The sequence below is a fragment of the Triticum aestivum genome, chromosome 4B (assembly GCF_018294505.1).
Source record: "Triticum aestivum cultivar Chinese Spring chromosome 4B, IWGSC CS RefSeq v2.1, whole genome shotgun sequence".
Classification (NCBI taxonomy): domain Eukaryota; kingdom Viridiplantae; phylum Streptophyta; class Magnoliopsida; order Poales; family Poaceae; genus Triticum; species Triticum aestivum.
Genome location: NC_057804.1, coordinates 370,704,193 through 370,727,461, shown reverse-complemented (window position 1 = coordinate 370,727,461; position 23,269 = coordinate 370,704,193).

Below are 23,269 nucleotides of genomic sequence, written 5' to 3'. Positions count from 1 at the left end.
AAATAGAGTAACGCCTTAGGCAAGATGACATGATGTAGACAAAGTAAACCCAAGCAATATGAATAAACCCTATCGTTTCCCCTTAATGGCAACAGTACAAATACGTATCTTGTCCCCTACTTTTTCACTGGGATATAGAGCACCGCAAGATTGAACCCATTACAAAGCACCTCTCTCATTGCAAGATAAATCAATCTAGTTGAACAAACTAAACAGATAGATCGAAGAGAAATACAAAGGTATAACAATCATGCATAAAAGAGTTCAGAGAAGACTCAATTAATATTCATAAATATCCAGATCATAAACCCACAATTCATTGGATCCCAACAAACACACCACAAAAGAAGATTACATCAGATAGAACTCCAAGAACATTGAGGAGAACATTGTATTAAAGATCAAAGAGAGAGAAGAAGCCATCTATCTACTAGCTATGGACCCATAGGTCTGTGATGAACTACTCACGCATCATCATAGGGCAGCAAGGATGATGTATAAGCCCTCTGTGATCGTTTAACCCTCCGGCAGAGTGCTAGGAAAGGCCTCCAGGTGGGATCACGGAAGAACAGAAATTTGCGGCGGGGAAAAAGTGTTTGGAGTGGCTCTCTATTGGTTTCCTGATTTTGGAGAATTTATAGAGGTAGAATTAGGTCAGACGGAGCCACAAGGGGCCCATAAGGCATCAGGGCGCGCCTACCCCCTGGGCGCGCCTTGTTACCTTGTCGTCTCCTCGCTTCTCATCTGGTCTCCTCCTGATGCTTCTAGTGTCTCTTTTGTCCATAGAAAATCATCAAAAAAGTTTCATAGCGTCTGGACTCCGTTTGATACTAATTTCTTGGAAAACCAAAAACAAGCAGAAAACAAGCACTTGGCACTGGGTTAATAGGTTAGTCCAAAAATGATATAAAATACCACAAAACTTGTATAAAACATCCAAGATTGATACTATAATAGCATGGAACAATAAAAATCTATAGATATGTTGGAGACGTATCATGGCATACCGCAAAATAGAGGAAACAAACTTTTGTTCAACTGCCTATGGTCGAAACAGTGTCATGTTGATCAAAAGGAGTCTGGCGTACCGCAAAACGGAGGAAACTGACTTCTCGCCAACCGCCTACGGTCTAAATGGGGTCTTGTTCATCGTGGGAGGTATGGCGTACCACAAAACGGGACTCCACATGCTATTGTTCATCCACCGTCGACTTCCTTCATCCTCTACTAGCTACTGTTCATCCACCGTCGACTTCCTCCAACCTCCACCGGCTACTGTTCATCCAGCCTCCACGGGGTCCTGTTCATCCACCCCAACTGGCTGGGGTGTGGCGGCCTCTCGGGGTCTTCTTCATCCAACGGCAACTGTCTACTACCACGAGGTCTTCTTCATCTAGCCCCCACCGGCTGGGATGGGGAGTACGAGCGAGCAGCAACAACGGGAACTGTTCATCCCCAGCCAACCAACTAGTTAGGTCAACCCACCACGTCTTGCACAAGGGGCTCGATCGATGCAAGTCTCGAGTCGTTCTATGTATCACGCACGCGGCACCAACATGCATTGTTCATCGAGAGGCAACCCTACCGGCTACGTCTCACATGGGGGCTCGATGCAACACATTGATTGATCGCCTTCAGTAAGCAGCATGTGTCGAATTTTGGGTTCCGGCAGACCCTCAAGGTTCGAACTCTGGGGTGCACGCGGAGATCACACCTCCTGCCTACCCACGTCTCATCGCCTCGCAAGGATCTAAACTACACGAAGAACAACACAAGGGACATGAGATTTATACTGGTTCAGGCCACCATTGTGGTGTAATACCCTACTCCAGTTTGTGGTGTGGTGGATTGCCTCAGGGGCTGATGATGAATAGTACAAGGAAGAATAGCCTCGCGAGGGGCTGTTCTTGGCTGGTGCGATGAACTGCTTGGGTGAGTTTAGTCGCCTCTCTCTCTCACTAGTCTACCCAAAATCTCTCCTCCCTCTACTCTGCAGTGGCTAGCTCTATTTATAGAGGGAGGCCCTAGGCCTCTTCCCAAATATAGAGCGGGAAGGGCGCCAACAATTGGCCATTTTGAAGGGGAACATCTAGTACACTTATCCCGACTAAAGTCGGTCCTCGCCTGCCAAAGACCCTGACGATGACGCCGGCTTGGGCTTCACGATGACCTCCATCCTGCTGCCCTACTGGTCTTGGTCTTGTTGCACTGAAATGGTTGCCTTTGCTTGATACTCTTGCCTGCGCTTGCCCCCTTTGCACCAAAGAGGAAACAAGGACTTTGCGCAGGCCGGCGCCCGCCTGGCCTCGGTCGTCATGGCTTGCATCATGGGCACCTCGTGAGGTACTCCGCCTTGATCTCTCCGCCTCCTCGCGAGCCAGCCTAACGAGGCTGTGCCCGAGGAAGCCTCTTGTCGTCCGCCCCACGAGGCTTGGCCCCTCGCGAGGGTCTTGAGTACGTGTTGACGAAGATGGGCCGTACTGCGCCACTCCCTGAGCCACGCCGCAGGCCGCAGGCAGGCAAGTCTGGGTACCCCTGTTCCCAGAACACCGACAGTAGCCCCCGGGCCCAAGGCACGCCCGGACTTGGCTTAGCAGAGAAGCGAAGGGGCAAGTGCGAAGCGCCGCGAGCCCCATCAGCCTGCGGCCTCGGACGCCGCGTGGTGGTTGATTGGACGTGGACGTCCCTGATTCCCCACGACGCCTCGGCAACTGCACAAATTGACAAGTCCCTGCATGCAAAACGGGTCATGATTACCTGCGATCATGGAGGCCGGCGGTTGGCCTCCCCCGGCTATATGTACGGAACGGCGTGGGCCTTTCCAGTCCATCTCTTCCTGCTACTCTCCGTCTTCTTCTTTGTCGCTCGCCATCCCCATGGCCCCGCCGAAGAGGTTCTCGGTCGCGGAGAAAGGAAAGGCTCGCCAGGAAGGCCCCAGCTCTCCTCCGGCCAAGCGTGGCCAGGGCCGCCCTCGCAAGCACCCTACGGCCCCCGCTGCGGCCTCCCGTGGCCGCGAAAATATCCCTCTGCGCGGCGGTGGGCGTTCGACTGCCAACGAGAGGTACGCTCGGGTTGCACGACCCCCAAGGCCGCGCTTTCGCTCGGCGGAGGTGCTGCCGGAGTTCGTCATGTGGTCGGTGGACCCGACCGACACCTGGCTCCAGCTCCCCCGCTTCTTTATAGGTGAACTTCCGGCTGGTGCCCCGGGCGGCCTTTGGCTTCAGGCAGATGGTTGCTGCAGCAGGGCCTCCTGGGCTACTCTGGAGGTCTCCACCGCCGGGGAGGCGGCCCTGACCCACGGCTAGCAAATGTTTGCCCGTGCGCGCGGCCTGAGCCGATGATGCACTCTACACTTTAAGTTTGACGGCGATGCCACCCTCTACGTGAGGGTGTTCGGGGAAGACGGCCGCCGCACCGGATGCTGCCCCGAAGATGATGACCACGGCCGCGCGCCCAGCCCCGGCGTTGATAGGGATGAAGGTGGCGGGAGGCGCGCGGGCAGCGGTGCCCGAGGCCCGCCAAGCTCTGGTGACTCCCCCTCGGATGGCAGCTCCTCCAGTGGCGGTCGCGACCAGCCCCCTCATTGTCGTGCTCGCCTAGGAGAGGGCAGCGGGTCGGCCCGACACCATGCTTCGGTGAAGCGGGAGGCAGAATCCAGCTGAGCTCCGGAGGCAGTATGAGCCTTTGCCGAGAGTTGGCGCCGGGCAAGTCATGCCCCCTTTTGCTTTCCTTTCTCTCCTGCGCAAACAGAATGTAATCTGGCGCCCCACGGGGCGTGTTGAACTGTCGCTGCTTAATTGGTGCATTGTTTCTACTGTTTCTGCGCTATGTTTTCGTTCTGCATGTTTATGCGTGGAAATCACTTATCTTGGGGGGGGGAAGCTCGTTGCGGTCCTCGCCTCCCGAGGCTAGGGCCTCGTCGCACGCCTTGTGTCCTGCAGGGTTTAGTCATTAGGGGTAGTCTCCAGCCTTGGTAGCGAGGACAACCAACCCAAGCCCCGTGATCGTGTCGCGATGCCCGTGGGGCACGGAATGGGAGGGGTGCTCTCACAGCGGACTCGGATAGGGAAGTTCCAAACCACCGGGCAGAAAACACGCGCGAGGGTGCCCATGTTCTTCCCTTGTGAGACTTCGTGCGAGAGAAAACGAAACAAACAAGTGAAATGGACGAAGGGTCGCGAGCTCGAAACGATAACAGCCTCAGAAAAACTTCAAATAGAAACAAACAAGCCAACTGCGGAAAGCAAATGAAAGAAGCCGCGTCCGGCACCTAGTCTAGTCTTCGACGTCTTCTCACCAGCTCGGAGCTAAGTGCTGCCACCGGGCGTGGGCGGGAGCCCCCGAGGCCCCTGGGCGGCTCTCTAGAGACTCCGAGGCGTGTACAGCCCCACTCATTATTACGTGAGAGTGTCACGGGCGGCGAGCTTCACAGGCGTTTGCCTTCTTCATAGGCACCGGGCCTTTTCCCAAACGCGGCTACTTCACAAGCATTCGCCTTCTTCACAGGCACCGGGCCTTTTCCCAAACGCGGCTACTTCACAGGCATTCGCCTTCTTCACAGGCACCGGGCCTTTTCCCAAACGCGGCTACTTCACAGGCATTCGCCTTCTTCACAGGCACCGGGCCTTTTTCAGGGGTAAAATCTTCAGAGATGTTGGATGTTCCACGCGTTCTGGATGGGCACCCCCTCCTGGGTCTCCAAGCGTGCGGAGCCGGGCCTGGAAACATGAACAACCTTAAACGGGCCCTCCCACATGGGAGAGAGCTTGTGCAGTCCCTCCCTGGAGAGAACCCGCCTGAGCACGAGATCCCCTACCTCAAGAGTCATGGGGCGGATGTTGCGGCAGTGGTATCGCCGCAGTGCTTGTTGGTACATTGCTGCTCGCAGTGCGGCTTCTCGGCGATGCTCCTCCCCCAGCATGAGATCCGTCCCCCACATGGCATCCTGCTGCGCTTCGTTGAACGCGAGGACCCATGCGGAACAACGTCTGACCTCGTGAGGGGGAACGGCTTCAGCTCCATAAACCAAAAAGAACGGGGTCTCGCCAGTCGGCTTGGTTGCGGTCGTGCGGATAGACGACAGCACAGACTGGAGCTCGTCGTACCAGCCCCTGCCACATGCCTCCAGCTTCTTCTTGAAGGTCCTAGTTTTGAGGCCCCTCAGGACCTCTGAGTTGGCTCGCTCGGCCTGACCGTTGCTCCGCAGGTGCGCCACCGAAGCATAGCATATCTGCATTCCAAGGTTAGCACAGTATGTTTTGAAGAGGTTACTGGTGAATTGCGAACCGTTGTCGGTGATGATGCGGTTCGGCACCCCGAATCGGCTCACGAGGCCCTTGATGAACTTGACCGCGGAGCCTGCGGGGATGGTGCGGACAGATTCCACCTCAGCCCAGTTGGTGAACTTCTCCATGGTGACGTAGAAGTAGAGGTAGCCTCATGGCGCCCGAGGGAACGGACCCAGGATATCCAATCCCCAGACTGCGAATGGCCATGAGAGGGGTATAGTCTGCAGACCTCTTACTGGCTGGTGGATCTGCTTGGCATGGAACTAACAGGCCTAGCAAGCTTTCACCAGTTCCACAGCATCATTGAGTGCCGTGGGACAATAGAACCTGCTGCGGAACATCTTGCCAACGAGAGTCCGTGATGACGAGTGATGCCCACAGTCTCCACCATGTATGTCTGCCAGTAGCTCCTTCCCTTGCTCCCTGGAAATGCAACGTAAGGACACATCATTCGGTCATCTCCGGTAGATCTCTCCATCCTTGAGGCAGTATGTCGTGGCCTGACGTGCCACACGCTCCGCTTCCTCCTCCTTTTCCGGCAAGGTGCCTCGTGTCAGGTAGCTCATGAGCTCTGTGATCCAGCACCCTTCCTGAGGCTCCAGCGCCAGGAGCAGGCGCGCTCCTGAGGTCGGGCCGCAGACCGGTGCTCCCGAGGCAGGTGGCTGGGGGAGCTCCTCCCGAGGCTGCGTCATGCTTGACAGTGATGGCATCGCCGAGGGCTTGAAGAGCCGCTCCTCGAAGACGCCAGGCACCTGAGGTAGCCGCATGGATGCCCTTTTGGCGATGTCATCAGCCACTGAAAGGTCGCACCTGCATTGCGCATCCCGAACGGCATGCATGTATAGCAGTACACTCCACATGGGGTCAGGAAAGCCGTCTTTTCTACATCTTCTACTGCCATCTTGATCTGGTGATAGCCGGAGAAGGCATCTAGGGAGCACAACAAGTCACACTCAGCGGTGGAGTCGGTGATCTGGTCGATGCAAGGGAGTGGGAATGGATCCTGCGGGTAGGCCTTGTTGAGGTTGGTGAAGTCGATGAGGTTGGTGAAGTCGACACACATGCGTTCCTTTCCCCCCTTCTTTGGCACGACAACCGGGTTAGCCAACCAATCCGGGTAGCGGACCTCGCGAATGACCCCTGCCGCCTCCAACTTGCGGATCTCTTGGAGGATGAAAGCTTGCTTCTCAATGGACTGCCGCCTCGCCTTATGCTTCATGGGGCGCACGTTGGGGCACACGTTGAGGTGATGCTCAATTACACCCCTCGGGACCCCTGCTAGCTGATCAGGTTCCCACGCGAATACCTTCTTGTTCGCGTGTAGGAACTTCACCAAGGCCTCCTCCTGCTCGGGCTCGAGGTTGGCGCCTATGGTGAAGGTGGCACTAGTAGATCCATCCTCGTCGACCAGTACCTGCTTGGTTTCTGCCTTGTCTTGGGTGAATAAATGTTTCTTCTTGGCCGGTGCAGCCCCCTTGGGCTCAGGGGCGTCTGAGCCGGCGGGCTGCGCCACCGCCGCAGCCTTGAAGGTAAGCTTGAGCGCTTGCAACGCATCCCCGGTGTCTCCGGGCACGGTGAGGATGCCGCTACTCCCGGGCATCTTCATGAGGTTGTACGATGGGTGAGTTGCGGCCATGAACCGGGCTAGTGCCTGGTAGCTGAGGATGGCATTGTATGGGAGGCCGATGGGGGCGATGTCGAAGTCGATTAGCTCCGTGCGGAAGTTGTCGTAGGTGCCGAAGGTCACCGGAAGGTGGATCTGCCCCAGGGAGCTAGTGGAGCTACCTCCGACGCCCAAGAAGGGCTTGCTGGGCTAAAGCCGCTCCGGCGGTACGTGGAGGAGGCTGAAGGCCTCCATCGAGAGCACGCTGAGGATAGCACCGCCGTCGATGAGGGTCCTCGTGATGGCCACCTGACAGATGGTGGGGGTGCACAGCATTGGGAGCGCGCCCGAGCAGGCTGAGTTGGAGGGGTGATCATCCGAGCTGAAGGCTATATCGGCTTTAGGCGCCGCCCAGCCCGGAGGAGCCCCATGCAGCGCGGAAGTGGCGCCGATCTGGTGGACGAATGACTTGATGTGGCGGCCTGAAGGTGGTGCCTGCGAGCCACCTAAGAGAGTTGCGACGACCGGGTGCGCCGGTGCAGCGTACTGGGCGAGGAAGAGGCCGCGCAGCTCCCCCCAAGAGGCCACGGAAGCCGTCGGCAGGTGGAGCAGCCACATGTGCGGGACGCCGGTGAGGGCCATGGGAAACCAGTTAGCTATGACCCTGTCGTCGCCCCCGGCCTCGAGGACGGCCTCCTCGTATGCCAATAGGAAAACCAGCAAATCGGCCGTGCCGTTGTAGCGCGGTGGCATCTACGGCTTGAACTTGTTCGGCCATCGCACCTGTTGCAAGGCGGGGGCCAAGGCTCGGAGCCCCCTGGCGCCCGTGCTGGCGCTGGCGACCGGAGCGGGCGGTGTGTTGCCCATCATGAGGGCGAACCGTGGTGTTGGCGGAGAGCGGGTCGGTGGAAGGGAAAGCTCCAGCGCACCCCTACCTGGCGCGCCAAATGTCGGATTTCGGGTTCCGGTAGACCCTCAAGGTTCGAACTCTGGGGCGCACGCGGAGATCACACCTCCTGCCTACCTAATGACCCACAAGTATAGGGGATCTATCGTAGTCCTTTCGATAAGTAAGAGTGTCGAACCCAACGAGGAGTAGAAGGAAATGATAAGCGGTTTTCAGCAAGGTATTCTCTGCAAGTACTGAAATAAGTGGTAACAGATAGTTTTGTGATAAGATAAATTGTAACGAGCAACAAGTAACAAAAGTAAATAAAGTGCAGCAAGGTGGCCCAATCCTTTTTGTAGAAAAGGACAAGCCTGGACAAACTCTTATAATGGGAAAAGCGCTCCCGAGGACACATGGGAATATCGTCAAGCTAGTTTTCATCACGCTCATATGATTCACGTTCGGTACTTTGATAATTTGATATGTGGGTGGACCGGTGCTTGGGTACTGCCCTTACTTGGACAAGCATCCCACTTATGATTAACCTCTATTGCAAGCATCCACAACTACAACAAAAATATTAAGGTAAACCTAACCATAGCATGAAACATATGGATCCAAATTAGCCCCTTACGAAGCAACGCATAAACTAGGGTTTAAGCTTCTATCACTCTAGTAACCCATCATCTACTTATTACTTCCCAATGCCTTCCTCTAGGCCCAAATAATGGTGAAGTGTTATGTAGTCGACATTCACATAACACCACTAGAGGTTAGATAACATACATCTTATCAAAATATCGAACAAATACCAAATTCACATGACTACTAATAGCAAGACTTCTCCCTTGTCCTCAGGAACAAACGTAACTACTCACAAAGCATATTCATGTTCATAATCAGAGGGGATATAATATGCATAAAGGATCTGAACATATGATATTCCACCAAATAAACCAACTAGCATCAACTACAAGGAGTAATCAACACTACTAGCAACCTACTAGCACCAATCCTGGACTTGGAGACAAGAATTGGATACAAGAGATGAACTAGGGTTTGGAGATGAGATGGTGCTGGTGAAGATGTTGATGGAGATTGCCCTCTCCCGATAAGAGGAGCGTTGGTGATGACGATGGTGATGATTTCCCCCTCCCGAAGGGAAGTATCCCCGGTAGAACAGCTCTGCCGGAGCCCTAGATTGGTTCCGCCAAGGTTCCACCTCGTGGCGGCGGAGTCTCGTCCTGAAAGGTCCTCTTCTATTTTTTTCTCATCGAAAGACTTCATATAGGAGAAGATGGACGTCGGAGAGCCACCAGGGGGCCCACGACGTAGGGGGCGCGCCCCGGGGGGGCACCCTCGTGAGCAGGGTGTGGGACCCCTGGCCTTCATCTTTGGCGACGATTTTTCTTTATTTATTTTAAGGTATTCCGTGGAGTTTCAGAACTTTTGGAGTTGCGCAGAATAGTCTTTCAATATTTGCTCCTTTTCCAGCCCAGAATTCCAGCTGCTGGCATTCTCCCTCTTCATGTAAACCTTGTAAAATAAGAGAGAATAACCATAAGTATTGTGACATAACGTGAAATAACAGCCCATAATGCAATAAATATTGACATAAAAGCATGATGCAAAATGGACGTATCAACTCCCCCAAGCTTAGACCTCGCTTGTCCTCAAGCGAAAAGCCGATAACAATAAATATGTCCTCATGTTTAGAGGTAGAGGCGTCGATAAAAATAAGATACGGACATGAAGGCATCATGATTATTTCATAACAGCAACATATATAGATTTTGTCATATGATTACTCATGTTCAAGTGATGATCTTTTCACAAAGCCAAAGTATGAATCAGAAACCTTATTGAGTACCAACAAATTGTACCCTCAGTCATTAAACAATTGCAATTTATCATAACATCAGAAAGAGTTTATGTCAGAGCTTAAAAGCAAGTCCACATACTCAACTATCACTTAGTCCTTCACAATTGCTAACACTCACGCAATACTTGTGGTTACGGAGTTTTAATCAGACACAAAGAAAGATAGGGGCTTATAGTTCTGCCCCACAACTTTTTACCTCAAGGGTAATGTCAAAAATAATAATTCATGCTCCCCCACATCCAATTAGATATATATATCATGTTCTTTCCAACATGCTGAGTTTGCCAAAGGATAAAATAAAAAGGGAAAGGTGAATATCACCGTGACTCTTGCATAAGGTAGAGGATAATAATAAAAGACAGGCCCTTCACAGAGGGAAGCAGAGGTTGTCATGCGCGTTTAGGGTTGATGCACAAAATCTTAATGCAAAAGAATGTCACTTTATATTGCCCCTTGCATGTGGACCTTCATTATGCAGTCCGTCGCTTTTATTGCGTCCACAACAAGTTCGTACAAAGTTTATTTTCTCCGCACTAATAAGTCATGCATATTTAGAGAGCAATTTTTATTGCTTGCACCGATGACAACTTACTTGAAGGATCTTACTCAATCCATAGGTAGATATGGTGGACTCTCATGGCAAAACTGGTTTAAGGGTATTTGGAAGCACAAGTAGTATTTCTACTTGGTGCTGAGAATTTGGCTAGCATGAGGGGGAAAGGCAAACTCAACATGGTAGAGGAACCATGACAACATACTTTATCTCAGATGTAAGAAAACATATCTCATTATGTTGTCTTCCTTGTCCAACCTCAACTCTTTAGCATGTCATATTTTAATGAGTGCTCCCAATCATAAAAGATATCAATGATAATATATCTATATGTGAAACCTCTCTTTCCTTATTACTTCCTATTAATTGCAACAATGACCAAAGCTATATTTATCAACTCCCAACAACTCTTAATCATCATACTCTTTCTATGTGGAGTCATTACTTTCACTAAGATCAATATGAACTCTTTGATTCTTTTTATTCTTTTTCTTCTAATCACCCAAGATCATGGCAAAATACTCAAGCCCTTGACTCAACACTAATCTTTATTATATAGCTCACGGACTCTATTACAAAGAGAGATCATAAAGCAAAACTCAAAACTAGATCATGCCATGACTTTATTCTACTAAATCAAGATACTACTAATAGGATCGAACTAAGAAAAACGGTAAAGATAGGACTTGTGATGGTGATACGATACCAGGGCACCTCCCCCAAGCTTGGCAGTTGCCAAGGGGAGTGCCCATACCCAGGTGATTATGTCCTCGGAGGTGTTGTTGATGATGGACTCATTGCATTTTTCTTCTCTAGCTTGCGTCTGAGGCTAAAATTTTCCTCCCTCAGATCCTCATTCTCGAGCTCAAGTTTCATTATCTTTTTGCATAGTGTTGCCTTGCTGTCCTGCAAAAAACAAGGTGGGATAGATTGAACCTTATGGAGGCTTGACTTCTTGAACTCCACATGCATATCACCAGGTTGAGGTAGGGGATAGTCCTCTTCATCGGAACTCGTTTCCTCCTCCGTGGTCCAACCATAATGCTCCACGTCCCCATATACTTTTGGATTTGCAATATAATCAGCCATGTAGCTCTCTCCCTCCGAATCTTGGGAAGACATCTTGCTCTAATCTGCAACAGCAACAGCTCGAAACAAGAAACAGAGGATATTTGCGTGATACGAGAGTCAAAACCTTCGGGAGTATATATAATGAATTTTTACCGACCAAAATACGTATCGTGCAAGGAAACGGAGTCCAGAGGGCACACGAGGTGCTCACGGGGTAGGGGGCGCGCCCAGGGGGGTAGGGCACGCCCTCCACCCTCGTGGAGGCCTTGTGTCCTCCCTGGACTGCTACTTATTTTTCTATTTTTCTAAATATTCCAAAACGGAGAAATATTGCCTTAAAAATTGTTTTGGAGTCGGTTTACTTACCCTACCACATACCTATTCCTTTTCAGACTCTGGAACGTTCTGGAAAGTGTCCCTTATGTATTCTTTTGGGGTTACGGTTTCAATAATATTGGTTTCAACATTTATAGGATTACCTGAGATATAGTGTTTGATCCTTTGACTGTTTACCACCTTCGGATTTGTGCCTGTGAAGTTGTTGATTTTTATGGCACCGGAACGATAGACCTCCTCAATAACGTAAGGACCTTCCCATTTGGAGAGAAGTTTTCCTGCAAAAAATCTTAAACGAGAGTTGTATAGCAATACATAATCACCTACATTAAACTCACGCTTTTATATCCTTTTGTCATGCCATCTTTTAACCTTTTCTTTAAACAACTTGGCATTTTCATAAGCTTGGGTTCTCCATTCATCAAGTGAGCTAATATCAAATAACCTCTTCTCACCGGCAAGTTTGAAATCATAGTTGAGCTCTTTAATAGCCCAATATGCCTTATGTTCTAGTTCAAGAGGTAAGTGACATGCTTTTCCATAAACCATTTTATACGGAGACATGCCCATAGGATTTTTGTATGCAGTTCTATAGGCCCATAATGCATCATTCAGTTTCTTGGACCAATTCTTTCTAGACCTATTGACAGTCTTTTGCAAAATTAATTTGAGCTCTCTATTGCTCAATTCTACTTGACCACTAGACTGCGGGTGATAAGGAGATGCAACTCTATGATTGACATCGTATTTAGCAAGCATCTTACGGAAAGCACCATGAATAAAGTGTGAACCACCATCAGTCATTTAATATCTAGGGACTCCAAACCTCGGAAAAATAACTTCCTTAAGCATTTTAATAGAAGTGTTATGATCAGCACTACTAGTTGGAATAGCTTCTACCCACTTAGTAACGTAATCAACAGCAACTAAAATATGAGTGTATCCATTAGAGGCAGGAAAAGGTCGCATATAATCAAAGCCCCAAACATCAAATGGTTTAATAACAAGAGAATAATTCATAGGCATTTCTTGACGTCTACTAATATTACCAATTCTTTGATATTCGTCGCAAGACAAAACAAACTTACGGGCATCCTTGAAGAGAGTAGGCTAATAAAAACCGGATTGCAATACCTTATGTGCAGTTCTATCTCCAGCGTGGTGTCCTTCATATGCCTCGGAGTGACACTTGCGTAGGATCTGTTCCTGTTCATGCTCAGGTACACAACGTCTAATAACACCATCTACTCCTTCTTTATAAAGATGTGGGTCATCCCAAAAGTAATGTCGCAAGTCATAATTTTTTTTCTTTTGTTGGTATGTGAAGCTAGGCGGTATAAATTTAGCAACAATATAATTAGCATAATCAGCATACCATGGAGTGCTACGAGAAGTGCGTATGACATTTAATTGTTCATCAAGAAAGCTATCATCAATAGGTAGTGGTCATCAAGAACATTCTCTAACCTAGATAAGTTGTCTGCAACGGGGTTCTCAGCTCCTTTTCTATCAACAATATGCAAATCAAATTCTTGCAGCAAGAGAACCCATCTAATAAGTCTAGGTTTTGCATCTTTCTTTTCCATAAGATATTTAATAGCGGCATGATCTGTGTGAATAGTTACTTTAGAATCAACAATATAGGGTCCGAATTTATCACAAGCAAATACAACTGCTAAAAGTTCCTTTTCGGTAGTAGCATAATTTCTTTGAGCATTGTCTAGAGTCTTACTAGCATAATGGATAACATTCAATTTCTTGTCAACTCTTTGCCCTAGAACAGCACCTATAGCATAATCACTAGCATCACACATAATTTCAAAGGGTAAATTCCAATCAGGTGGCTGAACAACAGGTGCAGAGACTAATGCTTTCTTAAGTATTTCAAATGCTTCTACACAATCATCATCAAAGACAAATGGTACATCTTTTTGTAATAAATTAGTCAGAGGCCGAGAGGTTTTTGAGAAGTCCTTAATGAACCTCCTATAAAATCCGGCGTGACCAAGGAAACTTCTTATACCTTTGATGTCCTTAGGACATGGCATCTTTTCAATAGCATCAACCTTGGCTTTATCAACTTCAATACCTCTTTCAGAAACTTTGTGCCCCAAAACAATACCTTCATTAACCATAAAGCGACACTTTTCCCAATTCAAGACAAGATTAGTTTCTTCACATCTCTGCAAAACTCGAGCAAGATTGCTCAAGCAATCATCAAAAGAGGAACCATAGACGGAAAAGTCGTCCATGAAAACCTCACAAATCTTTTCGCAAAAGTCAGAGAATATAGCCATCATGCATCTTTGAAAGGTAGCAGGTGCATTACATAAACCGAAAGGCATACGTCTATAAGCAAAAGTACCAAAAGGGCATGTAAAAGTAGTCTTTGATTGATCTTTAGCCGACATAGGTATTTGGGAGAAACCAGAATAACCATCTAGAAAGCAATAATGTGTATGTTTGCATAACCTTTCTAGCATTTGATCAATAAAAGGTAAGGGGTAATGATCTTTCTTAGTAGCCGTATTTAATTTGCGGAAATCAATTACCATCCTATAACCTGTGATAATTCTTTGCGGAATCAATTCATCTTTATCATTAGGGACAATAGTAATACCTCCCTTCTTAGGGACACAATGGACATGACTTACCCACTGACTATCAGCAAGATAAATTATACCTGCCTCCAGAAGCTTGAGTATTTCTTTTCTTACCACTTCTTTCATTTTAGGATTCAAACATTGTTGAGGATCACGAACCGGTTTGGCATCCGCTTCCAAATTTATTTTATGTTGACATAGAGTGGGATTGATGCCCTTAAGATCATCCAGAGTATATCCAATAGCGGCACGGTGCTTCTTTAGAGTTTTCAATAATCTTTCTTCTTCATGCTCTGAAAGGTTAGCGCTAATAATGACAGGATATATCTTCTTCTCATCAAGATAAGCATATTTAAGATTATCAGGCAACGGTTTAAGCTCAAACACGGGATCACCCTTGGGTGGAGGAGGATCCCCTAGGATTTCAACAGGCAAATTGTGTTGCAGAATAGGTTCCTGTTTAAAGAATACTTCATATATTTCCCTTCTTTCATGCATGAACATATCATTTTCATGGTCTAGCAAATAATGTTCTAAAGGATCACTAGGAGGTACGGAAATAGAAGCAAGACCAATAATTTCATCCTTACTAGGCAATTCTTCCTCACGATGTTGTTTACTAAATTTAGAGAAATTAGACTCATGAACCATATCATCCAAGCCAACAGTAATAACATCCTTTTCGCAGTCTATCTTAGCATTAACAGTATTCAAGAAGGGTCTACCAAATATAATAGTACAAAAGCTATCTTGTGGAGAAGCAAGAACAAGAAAATCAGCGGGATATTTGGTTTTCCCACACAAGACTTCAACATCTCTAACAATTCCCACTGGTGAAATAGTATCTCTATTGGCAAGTTTAATTGTGACATCAATTTCTTCTAACTCAGCAGGTGCAATCTCATGCATAATTTCTTTGTATAAGGAATGAGGTATTGCACTAACACTAGCACCCATATCACATAAGCCATGATAACAATGATCTCCTATTTTAATAGAAATAATGGGCACGCCTACCACAGGTCTATGTTTATCTCTATCACAAGGTTTAGCAATTCTAGCAGTTTCACCAGAGAATTGAATAACATGCCCATAAATATTATCAGACAAGAGATCTTTAACAATAGCAATATTGGGTTCTACTTTGACTTGCTCAGGAGGTGTATAAGTCCTAGTATTACTTTTACGAACAAGAGTTGAAGCTTTAGCATGATCCTTCATTCTAACAGGGAAGGGTGGTTTCTCAACATAAGAAGTAGGAACAATAGGATCATTATAAGTGACAGTCTTTTCTTCAACTTTAATAGGTGCAGCTACTTTTACTTCTATGGGAGGATGATATTTAAACCACTTCTCCTTGGGGAGATCAACATAAGTAGCAAAAGATTCACAGAAAGAGGCTACTATCTCAGAGTCAAGTCCATATTTAGTGTTAAACTTACGGAAAATATCGGTATCCATAAAGGATTTAACACAATCAAACTTAGGTGTCATACCTGACTCCTTACCATCGTCGAGGTCCCAATCTTCAGAGTTGCATTTAATTCTATCCAATAAATTCCATCTGAATTCAATAGGCTTCATCATAAAAGAGCCAGCACAAGAAGTATCAAGCATGGTGCGATTGTTATCAGAAAGCCGAGCATAAAAACTTTGCATAATCACTCCTTTTGTGAGCTCATGATTGGGGCATGAATATAACATTGATTTAAGCCTCCCCCAAGCTTGAGCGATTCTTTCTCCTTCGCGAGGCCAAAAATTATATATATAATTGCGATCACGATGAACAAGATGCATAGGGTAATACTTTTGATGAAATTCCAATTTCACTCTTTTATAGTTCCATGATCTCGTATCATCACATAGCCTATACCATGTCAATGCGTCTCCCTCCAAAGATAAAGGGAAAGCCTTCTTCTTAACAACATCATCGGGTATACCTGCAAGCTTAAATAGTCCACAAATATCATCCACATAGCGTAGATGTTCGTCAGGATGCTTTGTTCCATCTCCTGCAAAAGTGTTAGCTAGCAGTTTTTCCATCAAACCCGAAGGAATTTCAAAAGGAGTTTCATTTTCAATAGGTTCAGTAGGTTGAGGAGCAACTCTTTGCTCTACTGGACGGGGTGAAGATACCCCGAACAAGCCCCTCAAACAATTACTTTCCATAGTAACAAGTGACAGAAAATTTCAGCACACTATATAAATTTTTCCTTACCAAATTCCACCTACCAAAGGCGCTTCACTCCCCGGCAACGGCGCCAGAAAAGAGTCTTGATGACCCACAAGTATAGGGGATCTATTGTAGTCCTTTTGATAAGTAAGAGTGTCGAACCCAACGAGGAGCAGAAGGAAATGATAAGCGGTTTTCAGCAAGGTATTCTCTGCAAGTACTGAAATAAGTGGTAACAGATAGTTTTGTGATAAGATAAATTGTAACGAGCAACAAGTAACAAAAGTAAATAAAGTGCAGCAAGGTGGGCCAATCCTTTTTGTAGCAAAGGACAAGCCTGGACAAACTCTTATAATGGGAAAAGCGCTCCCGAGGACACATGTGAATATCGTCAAGCTAGTTTTCATCACGCTCATATGATTCGCGTTCGGTACTTTGATAATTTGATATGTGGGTGGACCGATGCTTGGGTACTGCCCTTACTTGGACAAGCATCCCACTTATGATTAACCTCTATTGCAAGCATCCGCAACTACAACAAAAGTATTAAGGTAAACCTAACCATAGCATGAAACATATGGATCCAAATCAGCCCCTTACGAAGCAACGCATAAACTAGGGTTTAAGCTTCTGTCACTCTAGCAACCCATCATCTACTCATTACTTCCCAATGCCTTCCTCTAGGCCCAAATAATGGTGAAGTGTTATGTAGTCGACGTTCACATAACACCACTAGAGGTTAGACAACATACATCTTATCAAAATATCGAACGAATAACAAATTCACATGACTACTAATAGCAAGACTTCTCCCTTGTCCTCAGGAACAAACGTAACTACTCACAAAGCATATTTATGTTCATAATCAGAGGGTATATAATGTGCATAAAGGATCTGAACATATGATCTTCCAGCAAATAAACCAACTAGCATCAACTACAAGGAGTAATCAACACTACTAGCAACCTACTATCACCAATCCCGGACTTGGAGACAAGAATTGGATACAAGAGATGAACTAGGGTTTGGAGATGAGATGGTGCTGGTGAAGATGTTGATGGAGATTGCCCTCTCCTGATAAGAGGAGTGTTGGTGATGATGATGGTGATGATTTCCCCCTCCCGGAGGGAAGTGTCCCCGGCAGAACAGCTCTGCCGGAGCCCTAGATTGGTTCCGCCAAGGTTCCGCCTCATGGCGGCGGAGTTTCGTCCAGAAAGGTCCTCTTCTATTTTTTCTCATCGAAAGACTTCATATAGGAGAAGATGGACGTCGGAGAGCCACCAGGGGGCCCACGAGGTAGGGGGCGCGCCCAGGGGGGGCGCCCCCACCCTCATGAGCAGGGTGTGGCCCCCCTGGCCTTCATCTTTGGCAACGATTTTTCTTTATTTATTTTAAGGTATTTCGTGGAGTTTCAGAACTTTTGGAGTTGCGCAGAATAGTCCTTCAATATTTGCTCCTTTTCTAGCCCAGAATTCCAGCTATCGGCATTCTCCCTCTTCATGTAAACCTTGTAAAATAAGAGAGAATAGCCATAAGTATTGTGACATAACATGAAATAACAGCCCATAATGCAATAAATATTGACATAAAAGCATGATGCAAAATGGACGTATCACTACCCACGTCTCGTTGCCTCGCAAGGATCTAAACTACACGAAGAACAACACAAGGGACACGAGATTTATACTGGTTCAGGCCACCATTGTGGTGTAATACCCTACTCCAGTTTGTGGTGTGGTGGATTGCCTCAGGGGCTGATGATGAATAGTACAAGGAAGAACAGCCTCGCGAGGGGCTGTTCTTGGCTGGTGCGATGAAATGCTTGGATGAGTTCAGTCGCCTCTCTCTCTCACTAGTCTACCCAAAATCTCTCCTCCCTCTACTCTGCGGTGGCTAGCTCTATTTATAGAGGGAGGCCCTGGGCCTCTTCCCAAATATTGAGTGGGAAGGGCGCCAACAATTGGCCATTTTGAAGGGGAACATCTAGTACACTTATCCTGACTAAAGTCAGTCCTCGCCTGCCAAAGACCTTGACGGTGACACCGGCTTGGGCTCCACGATGACCTCCATCCTGCCGCCCTGCTGGTCTTGGTCTTGTTGCACTGAAATGGTTGCCTTTGCTTGATACTCTTGCCTGCGCTTGCCCCTTTGCACCAAAGAGGAAACAAGGACTCTGCGCAGGCCGGTGCCCGCCTGGCCTCGGTCGTCATGGCTTGCGTCATGGGCACCTCGTGAGGTACTCCACCTTGATCTCTCCGCCTCCTCGCGAGCCAGCCTGACGAGGCTGCGCCCGAGGAAGCCTCTTGTCGTCCGCCCCGCGAGGCTTGGCCCCTCGCGAGGGTCTTGAGTATCTGTTGACGAAGATGGGCCATACTGGGCCACTCCCTGAGCCACGCCGCAGGCCGCAGGCAGGCAAGTCTGGGTACCCCCGTTCCTAGAAACCGACAGCATGCAACAACGATCGATCGATCGGGTTCAGTTAGCAGCGAAGGAATCGGTAGGGTTCAGTTCACAGCGAAGGGATAGCTCGGGCTGAGTTAGCAGTGAAGGGATCAATCGGCTTCAGTGCATATTGGGATCGATCGTGTGTTTAGTATGTAGCTAGTGCGAGGGATTGATCGATCGCTCCGATTCAGTAAGTGAATGCCTCGCCCAGGTTCAGTTAGCGAATGCCTCACACACACCTGCGTACAAGAGAAATGCGCAAACCACACTGCATCGCTCAGCCCAGACCACCCACCATAACAGGGAACTCCCCAAAATTTTCCTTTCCCTCACTTCTACCAAGATTTTTTACATCATGGACGGCCCAAAGAATGTCATGCAGGTGCGTCTCCAGCCCGCCTAGGATGAAAAGCCAATTTTCTATCATAATTTTTTGTCATAGAAGTAGAGCCCACCACATCTATGATGATATGTGTTTTTGTTGACAATTATCGTCATAGAAGTGTCATATCCATGACAGAAAAAAGTTTTCCTTTGGGCCATAATGTCATGGATGTGTCTTTTCTTTTGTAGTGAATCAAGCACCAAATGTATGATGCCTCGATGATATCCATGCATACCGTGTCAATGGTTTAATGGTGCTTCACCTTCCACGCCGAAGAACTACGGAGAGCAGGAGGCAGAGCAACCTTACGGCGAGGAGAGAGATGTCACGGAGGGAGAGGGACGCAACCTTAGGGCTTGTTGTGTGTCATCCTTGTGCTGCCCCTACCCTCTATTTATAGATTACCAAGGGGTGGAACCTAACAATGTTGGGAAACGCAGTAGGAAAAAAATGTGCCTATGCACACCCAAGATCAATATGAAGATGCATAATGAGTTGGGATCACGATCATTACCATCACCGAGTTGCAGCGGAAGAAGAACGTGTCAGTCTAGATCATAATTGGAGTCCCTAAAACATCGATGAACGATCCTATGAATATCCCACAAACAGTCCCTCGAACCGACTACAGAAAGCACGACCTCTCTACTTGGTTGCAAGCAACAGCCTTCATGATCCAGCAGCGCTTTGCCGTCTAGAGCTAATTGTCGCGAGAGAATTGAGGGACGAGATTAGAACCACATAGGGCTTCCAGTTATGAGGATTAGAGGATTAGTGTAGCACTAATTAGTCAACTAGGGCCAACTAGAACTAGAAATAGAAGAACTAGAGGAGGCTCCAAAACTTGTATATTCAAAAGAGCACAAATCCTCAAGTATATATAGGTTGGAGGGGAGAGGGAGGGCTGCCGCCAAGGACGAAGGATTCCTCCTTGGTGCTCTGGTCAAGGGGGGAGTCCAACACCTCCCCTACCCCAATTCGGCCTCCTTCGTTAGGGAAGGGAGGCGCCTCCTCACTTGGGCCCTTGGGCCCCAAGTTGCCTTCCACCTCTTGGCCATTTAAGGCTTGTTGGTATTTAAATTAATATAATAGCCTTCTAACTATTATTAGACCTTTTTATACATAATTTAACATCACCAAAAACATTTTCCACCTATATATTAATTATCGAAAATAGCCAATATTTCCCGATAAACTCCGAAAACCCTTTCGGTGACCCTGAAACGCTTTCGGATCCTCTCGGAACTATTCTGAATATTAATGAAGCAAATCCAAAAAAATATTCTCATCAGTCCCATCCTCCTAACACTCAGCAGATCCTAATTGCCTTAAGCTTGCGACCCAGTAGGTTCAGTAACTCATAGACATGAACAAAACCCCTTCATTCAATGACCGACAACTGAACTATGGACGTCCATATCGATACCTATGAGCACATGAATAATATTCAAGTGAACCTTTAGTTATCATGTGATGTTCCCTTTGCTTCGTGATACTTTACAAAACCTAGGATGCCCGATTTGCTCCCAAGTCATCACATGCTCACTATATCAAAATCCTCGTTACCGGTTTTGTTCTTTTTCCTCATTGTCGTGTTCTGGCATCCTCGTGATGTAGTCACCTGTGTCAGACCATACTATGATGGATGCCGTCACACCAAGAGGGACCTAGAATATCTCTCCATCATTGGAGAAGCAAATCCCACTCTCAAGTTATTTGTTTCTTGTCAAACTTTCCCATAAACCTGTAAGTTGTCCTTGTGATCACCGTGTTAGAGGTAATGTTTTAGCAACCCCAAAGCTCATTGTATGGTAAGAAGTGAGTGAGATACTCTCATGGTCTATGGAGCAAAACCACATGTTAACACTCTGTGTTATTACAATTGATTACATGTGATATTATCTCAAGTCATAACAAACAAGTTTGGGTCAATTTGATATGATCGTTCTTAGAATGTCATAATCTCAACATTGTTTCAGGACTATTGTTACACTTAAAGATATCCTAAGATCTGGAAAACGTGATCACCAACAACCCTTGAGCTAGTCTTAGATACGAGACTAGGAACCTTTATTTTATCTATTTATCATTTCACACATGCATATCAGTTTTCCACTAAATCACATATTCCAGGATCATAGCAGTTATAGCATGAAATATAAATACTTAATTATGAATATGGAAATATAATAATACAATATTATTTCCTCTAGGGCATATTTCCAACAGGGAAGGGAGGCAACCCCTAGCCCCCCCCCCCAAATATGCCCCCAAGGTGCTTGCTCATGAATGCACCGCTTTCTTCCCCAACAAGTTTGGGTGTGGGTCCCACCACTTGGTAGACTTGGCCCATGTGGATGCCGCCCCATCGGGAAAGCCAAGGGGACAACCCGCTTGAGTGTTATAGAACCTTCTAGAACTTTCTAAAGGCTTTCTGGGCAACTTTGGGCCACTCTTGGTATCACTGGGTTATTCTCGGAACCTCCCAGAACTTTTATCAAACGATCGACCATTAAGCATGTGACCCTGTAGGTTCGGTAATATGTGGACATGACCCAAAACTCTTTTCGGTCAAATTAATAGTGTGATATGGACACCCATATTAATTGTCACACACACACATGAAGATCTTTATAGAGAAATCTTTTTTTCAAACACATAGTAAACACTTGACCATTCATCTCTAAGGGAACTTCATTCCTACCATACTCAAAATTAATAGCAGAACTTTTCACAAATTCAAACACAATACGAATAATCACATGCAGATAGTGCATGAAGAATATCCTTCAAATAGATCGCCTAAGTCCTCGCTTGCGTTTGTTTTTTGCCCATTTAGGGATCGTTCGTGCAATATGTTGTTCATAGTTTACTTCGCTTCTTGGCTTAAGTTGGGTTTTACCCAAAGCCACAATGGGTTATCTAGTTAATAATAATGTTTGTGTGCATCACAACGATGTAGAGGTCAACGGATTTAACCTTCTTTTAGAAAAGGAAATTCATATAATTTTGGAGGATTTAATCCTTCAGTCGTCTAAAAAGAATTCTAGATTAGAATCCTATAAAACTTCCTTAAATTTAAAATAATTTCAAAAATCTGTTTGGGCAACTCCAACATGCCGACGCAAACATACGTGGTTTTTGTTTGCTTTTCATTTGTTTGGGTTAGCTGGAGGCGCGTTGTCTGACTGCGTCCACCCAAACCTAACTGGTGCACCCAACTGGCCGACAAATTTTAGTAAGCGCGTCTGAATTTTTGGCAAGCAAATTTAATAAAAAAATGGACCAGCGGTCGTAGTTCATGTTGGCGGACATGCCAGCAGTCGGCATACATGCCAGCCATAGTTCATGTCGGCACACTTGGCAGAGCACAAAAAGACAGACATAGTTCAACCATGCCACACATCTGGGTCGTGGTTCATGCCGACATACAAAAAAGATGACGCTCTCGGCCATAGATCAACCTTCTAGCTCGAGCATATCCTTTTGCTTCTTCTTGAACCAACCCTTTCCCCTTGATGGTGGCATTCTGTTGAGCGGCGGTGACCAGGGCGGCTGCGGCAACCTTCTCATTTTTTCTCGGCCTCGTCCTTCCTCCGGCAAACCCTCTTCACTGACTAGATGGGCTTCTGCTCCGACGTCGACTCCTTTTTGTGTTGCTTCTTGTGCACGGGCTAGACGACCATGTCGACGGCGTGCCGGGGGGGGGGCGTCGGCATGTTGAGTGGGCAGGAGGGCAATATATGACGGAGGAATTTTGTGATAATGGGGGAAAATGGGTTGATGTGCTCCCTACGGGCGGGCCAGGAGGAGAAGGACGGGCGTCGCGTGCGTCAGCTCTTCCGCGCTGATGCAAAGCCGACCCAAATTTGGGTAGAAAATGGTCGCGGGCGGACAAAGGACGGACATCATCCATTTGCATCGGCGTGTTGAGCCGTAATTTCTGCCAGTTTCGACCCAAACAACATGCGCAGACGAAATACGTCGACGGCCTTGGAGTTGCCCTTAGAGTGGCCAGGGTGTTAGGGCATCTCTAACGAA